The sequence below is a fragment of the Bombyx mori genome, chromosome 4, assembly GCF_030269925.1.
Source record: "Bombyx mori chromosome 4, ASM3026992v2".
Taxonomy (NCBI): domain Eukaryota; kingdom Metazoa; phylum Arthropoda; class Insecta; order Lepidoptera; family Bombycidae; genus Bombyx; species Bombyx mori.
The window spans coordinates 705,013-714,616 of record NC_085110.1 but is presented as its reverse complement, the minus strand read 5'-3'; positions in this window follow the sequence as shown (position 1 = coordinate 714,616).

Sequence of the window (9,604 nt, the reverse complement as noted above, 5' to 3'; positions counted from 1 at the left end):
AGTGTGTTAGTTTAATACATAAATATAAAACAATTTAAAGTATAAAAAGCTAATTCGAAGTGGTCTCCATTGGCTGCAATACAGTCCTTTAAACGTTGAGGCCAGTTATCAATAGAAGCACGCACTCTTTCCATGGGAAAATTTTTCACTGCTAATCGTGCGGATTGTTTTAGGGACTCAAAATTATAATGGCGTTTATAGCAAGCCGTACTCTCTAAAACTGACCATAAATCATAATCCAGCGGATTAAGATCGGGACTAGACGACGGCCAGTCTTCACTCTGATGAAGTCCGAAACGTTCGTTTCCAACCAAGACTGCGTAGACCGAGCTTTATGACCTGGCGTCGAGTCTGGCTGGAAGGACCATTCTTGATTATTGAACATGGTGTTGTTAAGGGGCTTCACTACCTTCTCAAGAATCGTATCTTGATACACTTGTGCCGATGTTTTGATACCTTTTCACAAAAGTATGGCTCAGTCACTCCTTCATAGCTAATACCCCACCAAACCATCACTGAAGTCGGATAGTGCCCACGTTGCACTCTGTCGACTGATTGGGAAGCTTCCTTAGAGCTTTGAGCATAAATACAAACATTTTGTTTGTTAAAATGTTGCTCAATTATAAAAAAATTCTCATCCGCTTCAGTAATTGTTTCGATTTTACCCCCCATTCTCTTTTAAATTATCAGTTAAGAAATGACCACTAGGTCTCTTATAGGCTGCAAGTCCTAAGTCATCTTTTAAAATACGCGACATGGTTCTAGGTGCTATCTTCATCTCCCGAGATAAAATCTTTTGCTTTCGAACAGGATTTCTTCGAATTCTTTCCCTTACTGCTTTGACCACCTTTTTCGTACGAACACTACGTGGACGGCCAGATATTTTTCTGTCACAAACAGAGGAGATCTCATTGCACCTATTAATAGCCCGGTAAACAAACATTTTACTAATACCAAGCGTATGGAGAGTTTTAAAAATTGCATTTGGCTCCATACCTACTTTGCGTAATGCAATCACAGCGATTCGGTTTTCTTTATCACCCCACTCCATTTTAATATCGCAAAATATTGTACAATGTATTGGCGCCAAAATGGGAAAACTCAATGAGCAATCATATAAAAATGACAGATTCCAAATTCAAATGTAATATTTTGTTTATTTTTGATTGTAACAGTATTTATGGCCAGACTAAGTATTGTGTCCTTGAATCATTATGTTCAATATGTGGTCCACCTAGGTCCTGGAACCAGCTCAGGGGGGGGTCATGACCCCTATGACCCCCCCCCTGGATCCGCCCTTGCCACCACCACCACCACCGTGGTAAATAAAACTGAATACTTACTTTCACTGAAAAAACGGTTATCATAATCACCTCATGTCAAATATATAGTCGGATTTTTAATTAGACGAAGCCAGCTGACAGTAGCTAATGTCACTTTGTGAAATAATGTTGCTATATTTAAAGTAATAGTGATGCGTTCAGTTCTCGTTCAATCACATGAATGAACAATGAGTGTGAAGAGTTAATCATTAATTTCAAACTATAAAAGAATATTATTTATATTTTACAATAAAATTATATTAAAGTGCTCCAACATATGTTAGTAGTAGTATGTAACTACAATCAGTTGTTTTTATTTTCATTACCTACCTATAATTGTTATATTTTATACATCTATAGTTTCAACTATATGATGTATTGGAAATAGGACCGTCTTACAAGCCTCCTCGCAATGTTTTTCTTAATGTTTAAAACACTCGGTGTTCAGTACAGATAGATACTATAGGAACATAATATTTCGTCGAAAACTCGTTGGTATGTACAAAGCACGCCTAAAATTCGAACCCCGTACCCGATATCGGCAATTCGGCACACCAACTATTCACTAGACAATCGAGGCAATTTCATTAATTCAGGAGTTTTTTCAATCGTTCACTTTGTCACAACACTATTTTTATTTCATCAAAAACTGACAACACAGTAAACGTCAGTTGACTTCGTCTAATAAAAAATCCGACTATAGGCAAGATCGCGCCACCTAGTAATGCGAGTTCACGACAACAGATGCTGCCTGTAATTAAACTATAGCACCATAAATAGATAAATAATATTAAATAACTGGGAACAAATCATGCACGGTCATTCGGCCCCAATTTAGGATTCCCTGTGCTACCAGAGACTGATAAATATACAGTTACTTATAACACGATACTTTTATAACGCATTTTCAATTTACGCGATTTCAGTCCCTCGTATAACACGGGTATTCCCCCATATAACGCTGGGATTTCTCACGTTATATTTCTGTATGTGCTGTGAAATTCATAATAATTTATACATTTGATAATTAATTTCGCGTACCTGCGCACATTCTGTCAATTTTTTTGTTATAAAATTAAATTAATTTATTAAATTTGTATTCCTAGTTTTTGAATTGTAAAAACATCGGTTATATTGTATTATATTTTAACGCGTTATATTGGATCGCACAAGCGCGTTATGCGAGAATACAACAACGCGTGTCCTATAACGCGAAACCAATCTACCTTGTTATAGGGGGGACTAGTGTACTTATATTTGTTTGTTGAGACAAAGAGCAAACAAACCGCTCATCACACAATGTTTCCCCATGTGGGAATCGAACCCACGACCCTCGGCGCAACGGTCAGGGCTGCTAACTACTGGACTACTGAGTAAAATATAATTGACATCTAAAATATTTTCTAGTTTTCGTAAGCGCGAAATCCATGCCCATCAAGTACGTGCACCAGATTAATTTAGTCCTTAACAATTTAATTCTAAAGAACCATTGACCGCCAACACTAAATACTTAATAATCCTAATTTAAAAGACAGTCCTTCGGTTTGGTTGAAATGATCTAAGTATGTCGTAAGTTATTAAACTATTTTTTTTTTTATTACTTAGATGGGTGGACGAGCTCACAGCCCACCTGATATTAAGTGGTTACTGGAGCCCATAGACATCTACAACGTAAATGCGCCACCCACCTTGAGATATAAGTTCTAAGGTCTCAGTATAGTTACAACGGCTGCCCCACCCTTCAAACCGAAACGCATTACTGCTTCACGGCAGAAATAGGCGGGGCGGTGGTACCTACCCGTGCGGACTCACAAGAGGTCCTACCACCAGTGAATACTTAGTAACTTAAATACAAACAATATTCTATTAAATTACAAACAGCCCACGCAAAAACGAAATAGCTAGTCATTACATTGGAGCCCTAAGGGAATTAATTACTAGATCAAACCCGGATTATTTTTTTTTGGTTTTTCCCAGCAAACGTATTTTTTGTGTATCCAATTTTAAGAGGTTTTTTTATGTGTTACTAATTGCTATATCTCAAATTACAAAGCTAACCACAGAGGTAAGTTAGGTTTGTATTACGAATACACTTGCGGTCAGTTTTCTATTTTTATCACTGTTTATTCTAACATCTATAGATACTTCAATAGCTTAGCCTTTAATAAGGTACTTTTGAGACGTGAGTAGCGCTACGATTTAGAAACAATTATAACTGATAAGTGTGTATGTAAACAATAAGAAATAATGATGTATTTTTTAATTGCTGTAGATAGTGTATTGCTGTAGGTGAGCACAAGGTACTGGTAGTATTAAGTGATAACGTGAAAATAAATACCAAATACATACAATACACTACCTACAATACCAGTACAAGGACCAAATACAAAATACCGCTTATTTATTGTAAAGCGGCCGTCCCGCCCATCGTACTGGACCGCGTGATTGCTTCGAAGGAACAACATCCGAGAGACATATGAGCCGGCTCGTACTAGAACTTACCACTGGACAAGACGATATGATGATGGCACTATGCTGAAATAATACTCGGAGAGTCCCTAGTCATCTTCTACTGGAACAAATGTTCACGATTGACTTCCACGGTGAAGGAATAACATTGTGTAATAAAAATCGAACCCGCAGAATTATAATCTGCGTAATTACTGGTGGTAGGACCTCTTGTGAGTCCGCGCCGGTAGGTACCACCACCCTGCCTATTTCTGCCGTGAAGCAGTAATGCGTTTCGGTTTGAAGGGCGGGGCAGCCGTTGTAACTATACTGAGACCTTAGAACTGATATCTCAAGGTGGGTGGCACATTCACGTCGTCGATACCTATGGGCTCCAGTAAACACTTAACACTAGGTGGGCTGTGAGTTAGTCCAGCCATCTAAACTATAAAAAAAAACAGAATGGATACTCCTAGAACAGACCCCATACCTTCTTCTTAGTCCGACATTCTTGTCAGGTTGGTCTGGGATGAGCATACATTAGGTCGGTTGCTTTCCTTACATCACACAGTAACTGCCTATATCGTTACGGGAGAGTCACTGCAAGCTTTCGGCCATCAATTGGTTCAATAACCCCCGCTACATAATATTGATACCATTGAGAGTTGAACTTATGGCACAATGGCAATGGCACTCAGTGGCAACATCCAAGTTATGGCGTTCGAACTCAAGCTTATAACAAAACAGATCTTAGGACTTCTCCTAGTCTGTGACGCGTCAACAGGCGGCTTCTAATCCAAATATCTTAGAGACATCGCGATACAGAATGATAGCCGGTCAACAGCACGTTATTGATTAAGACAGGCGTTCAATGCAGATGATTCTGAGCCGCCACAATCGAGATTGTTTCCCGGATTAATCATGAACACGTTCGACTGACTGACTTCCCACATATAATAATCGAGACAATATGAGTGTATTGAAACACAGACTGTTTTAGTAATAATTAAACAACAGAACACAAGTTTGTCTGACTTCCCACATATAATAATCGAGACAATATGAGTGACAATTTGAAATACAGACTGTTTTAGAAATAATTAAAGAGCAGAACACGAATGTATTTGAAATATAATCCAACCTTATGCGGTTCTTCCGGTCCATGGACTGGGTGAAAGGTCAGGGCGAGCGTCTCACTTTGATGGCAGATAGTAGATACCTACAGATGTTCACGCGTTACGGCGGCTTCAGTTATCACCTGCACCGCGTTATCTTCGCCAACTTTTTGGTCAAGACGGGGATACGGTCGGACAAGACAAAATAAACCCACGGTCATAATTTGTGGTTAGTCTCTATCACAGCATAAAATAAACAATTAACCAATACTAAACCTTAAAATTGGTTTACTTTAATAACAAAATATGCTATCATATTAAATCATAATGTATTATTTATTTTCATTACCCTTAATGGAGGCGAGTCCGTGCCAAATTACCTCAATAAGTTGGCAACATTGCTACGTCCGTGTGGCGGGGTGAGACGGGAAGGGGCCTTAGTGTGACCAGACTTTGGTTTTCTTGGCCGTAGGGAACAATATGCTCAACATACATAGGATCACAACGTCCGAATTCAATATCATCGAAAAAAGGAGAGAGAAATTAAAATCATTTGATTGTTGGCTCTGTATGACCAAGGTTCATCTCTGCACTCCCCCAAGGTAGACTGTCAGAGAATGCCTATGGCATTAAGTCCGCCTTTATACTGTCAAGTATATAAAGTTATAAATAAATTATAAAGTAAGATAATAAAGTATATATTAAAGTATATATAAGTAAGATATTAAAGTATTTCGATGCAATTCCGCGGTTGACCCTACCTACTGGTTTTTGTCTTAATGTGTATATCTATGTATATATGGCAAAAGGTGCCATGTCTCAGCTGGACAAAATATGGAAGGACAAAAATATCTCTATGAACACCAAGAGCAACCTAGTCCGCGCACTAGTGTTTTCAATATTCATATACGGAGCAGAGACATGGACTATAAAGAAAGCTGACCGCAATCGGATTGATGCCTTCGAAATGTGGTGCTGGAGGAGGATGTTGGGTATTCCCTGGACCGCACGCCGCACCAATGTATCCATCCTAGCTCAGTTGAAGATCCGGACTAGACTCTCCACCATTTGCATGCGAAGGATACTTGAATACTTTGGCCACATCGCAAGGAAAGACAGTGACAACTTGGAGAAATTGGTGGTCACTGGAAAAGTCGAGGGCAGGCGACCAAGAGGCAGGAACCCGACCCGTTGGACGGACCAGATTCGTGCAGCCCTGGATACCACAGTGCACGATGCTCGGCACTCAGCTGCAGATAGGAACAGATGGCGGTGCACTATAAAAAACAAACTGTTTCAAGGCCATGACCACGACCCTCAGTAATGAGGAAACCGACGCAAGGAGAAGAGTATATCTATATAGATTTTTTATGAATTCGTTATTTAATTGAAATTGATACCACATGGGTATAATGGATACAGTGTCTGAGATTCGTCTACAGCAAAAAATATCTACCAAAAATGTTTGTTCTCAATTGCTTATCAATGATGGTCTCTCTACTTGGGTCGGTGCGATAATCCCTGCGGGTGACACGCTGCACCGTGCCCAACTGATGAAGGGCCGTGTAATTACATTGCTCTCGATATTATGATAGATGGAAGTAACTCAAAGGTGTGGGATGAAATGCTGATTCGGTTAACATTTTCAGTCTGGGCGAGCGTGTATTTATAATTACGAGACTTTGCGATTCGTCAAGCAAGTTCAACGAAACGAATAATTCATAAGGTCTCCATTTCAAATAGCACTACTCTTGTCCCACACTTTAAAACGGAACGAAGGATTGCTCTGGGATAGAAATAGGCAGGTTGGCGGGAAGTTACCAACCATACGAAGCTCTGGACACAAGTAGAATTGGTTCAGTAATTGTGGAGCTTTGATTTCATAAGCAAAGAAAGAACAGACAAGAGATCCTAAGTTCCCTATTATAGACCCATATTATAGAGCTGTCTTCCTAAGTAGTCTCCATCACTTCCCTTGTCCTCGACTTTGTCGTGCCTCGGTGTTTCAAACCCTGTATTTTCACACTTTGTCATTATGACATCATCCACGACCGTGTGTGTGTATTTATTCATGATTCCTCCCACGTTCCCCGAGTTTCAGATGATCGCCTTATGGTTTAAAATGGCGAGAATAGTCCTAGTAGTAGTAGTAGTAGTAGTAGCAGTATAATCCAACCTCCTAGTCAGCTCACAAACCACGGCACTACGTATAAAAGGCTTATGATTGTCAAACTCTGCTACAAAAGGCCACTCATGAACAATATATTGTGGTAACTAACCCTTGCCGTAGCGGCCAAGTAAGATCGCCATGTAGTATCTCAGTATGTAATATATTTTCCATTGTACTTCAGTTTAAGGTGTGAACCTTGTGAATGTGAAAGTGTGAACTTTCTACTGCTTTGTATTGGATTATTAGCCAGGATGATTTTGCTAGGATATTCCTTGGTTCAGGTGACACAGACTCGATACCGCCAATGCGTGACTTGGTGTAACGACATTCAAAAATTAGTTAAAATTCATAATCCGGTACCGTCGCGGGCGAGCGTTCATCGCGTGCTGTTCCATCGAGCCTAATTGCGAGCACGGAGTCCTACCCGCAGTGTGCCTCCGGTCGCCGCCCGAACCTCGCCTACATTACTAACTTGAGTAATGTACATGAAGCAATTAGGAAACTGCGTTTTTGTGAGTTTTTTTTATCATTCATTGACCACGATCTCAGAGCGTTCGTTCGCGCAATACACTACAACTACTCTTGTACAAACAACCGTGAATGTAGTGTACCACAATAAGTTCGCACGTTACCGAATGACCGTGGGTTGTTGCGAAACCTCCAGTTTTATTTTCTTTATACCTCGAATAGAACTTAAAATTAATATTCTTATAATAAGGAACTTCGTTCCTATCCGGTGTCCCACGTCACCACGCATCTTTTTTTTCTTAATAGATGTGGGGCCAAACACTTATCGTGAGCGTTAAATAGATCACTCATATTGAGATCATCGGTGAGGGCCCAGCTTGGAATTTGCAACCTCTTGAATATAAATGCGTGCTAATGCCAGATTGTATTTTTTATAGTGATCCAAGACAACATATAAGTTCCATTCACTTCAGAATTTGAGATTTAATTATAATACCAGACAGGTGATTATTTAGCGGTCCTTGTGAGCGGTGTTCAGATGTGTTATGTCTCCGCGTGTGTCACAATAGCGATTGACTGTCTACTTCCCGGCCAAAACAGCCGTCATTTACTAAATAACAAAATCTGAAACTAAATATCTTCACAGAAGAATTAGTGTAATATACTAGACCAGACCCAAAACATTTCAAAATAAATAAATAATAATTTAAATAGGAGCATCATTACAGATACATTCGGAATGAGACTCTCCCGTGTGTTATATTACTCATCGGTGTCATGATAGCTAATAAAATACAAGCTGAGCTTCCGTAAGCACGATTTAGTGAAACCTGAGCGCATTTTGGAACTAACACCGAATTATTTGCTGCTTTAATAATGCTTTTTAATATTTGTAGTAATGATGTTGTTCGGTTTTTAGTAACTGTGTAATTTGTTGAATATCATGATAGGTGGCATGCCCGATAGGTAGTGATGGGGTATGTTATGAGCACACGGGTAAGTACCACTTGTATGCTTATTTTCAAGGCAAGATAATGTGGATTTCTTCGTTCGATAGCTAATGAACTGCGCAACACGGGTTCCGAGTTCGAATCTCGTCAGTATCTTTGATTTTATTTTTATTGCTTAGATCAGTAGACAAGCCGACTTACCTCGTGTTAAGTGGTCACCGGAGCCCACAGATCAAAAATGTAAAAACTGCCAGCCATTTTGAAACATGAGTTCTATTCTAAGTCTCAGTTTTATAGACTAACAGTTTCCCACCGTTCAGAACAAAATGCATTACTGCTTCACGGCAGAAATAATCGGGGCGATGGTACCTACCCGGGCTCACAAGACCACCAGGACTTACGCAATTTTTTATTACACGTTGTTATTCCTTCATTATGGAAATTATTTGTGAACGTACGTATTAAGTACGGATTTTGTTAGTAAAATTCGTAACTATTTGCGGGATTCGAACACCGGCACAGCTGCGTCGCTCGATACGAATGCACCGGGCGTCTTGTCCTTTAGGCCACGACGACTTCGAAAAACATTCGGTATTCGGGGTTATTGATGGCTACGATCGGCTTTGCCTGATTATAGATTTGGAGGTTTAAGCGACAAAGGGAAGATCTTCCACCGAGCGGGTGATATTTGCTCGGTAGACCGACGGTCCAAATGTTGTTGTTCGGAACTTGTATATATGCGCTTTATCTTGAAAATGTCGTAAGCGAGATTCAGGCATCTGTCAAATATCTTGTGTTCTGTGATGGCTACCCGCCACAATAGAGATTGGTCGTGGTATCAGTATCGCATACGATCTTCTTTGTGGGATGTTCGCATCCTGTATTATTCCCGCCTTTTCTAATATGATTATACAGGCTACCGAGCTTTTTAAAGTGAAACTTCTTTAGAGGCGTTGAGAGAAAAATTTAACTCGTGACAGATACGTTACAGCTAGAAAGAAATGATAAAACTTAGGAAGAGGGAGAGTGAAAAAATAGACAGAGCGTCTCGCGAACCATTCGACCATGGAGTGAGGGATATGACAAGCGAGTTAGGCCGTTTCTCTTATACACAGCATTCCCTGTTACAAA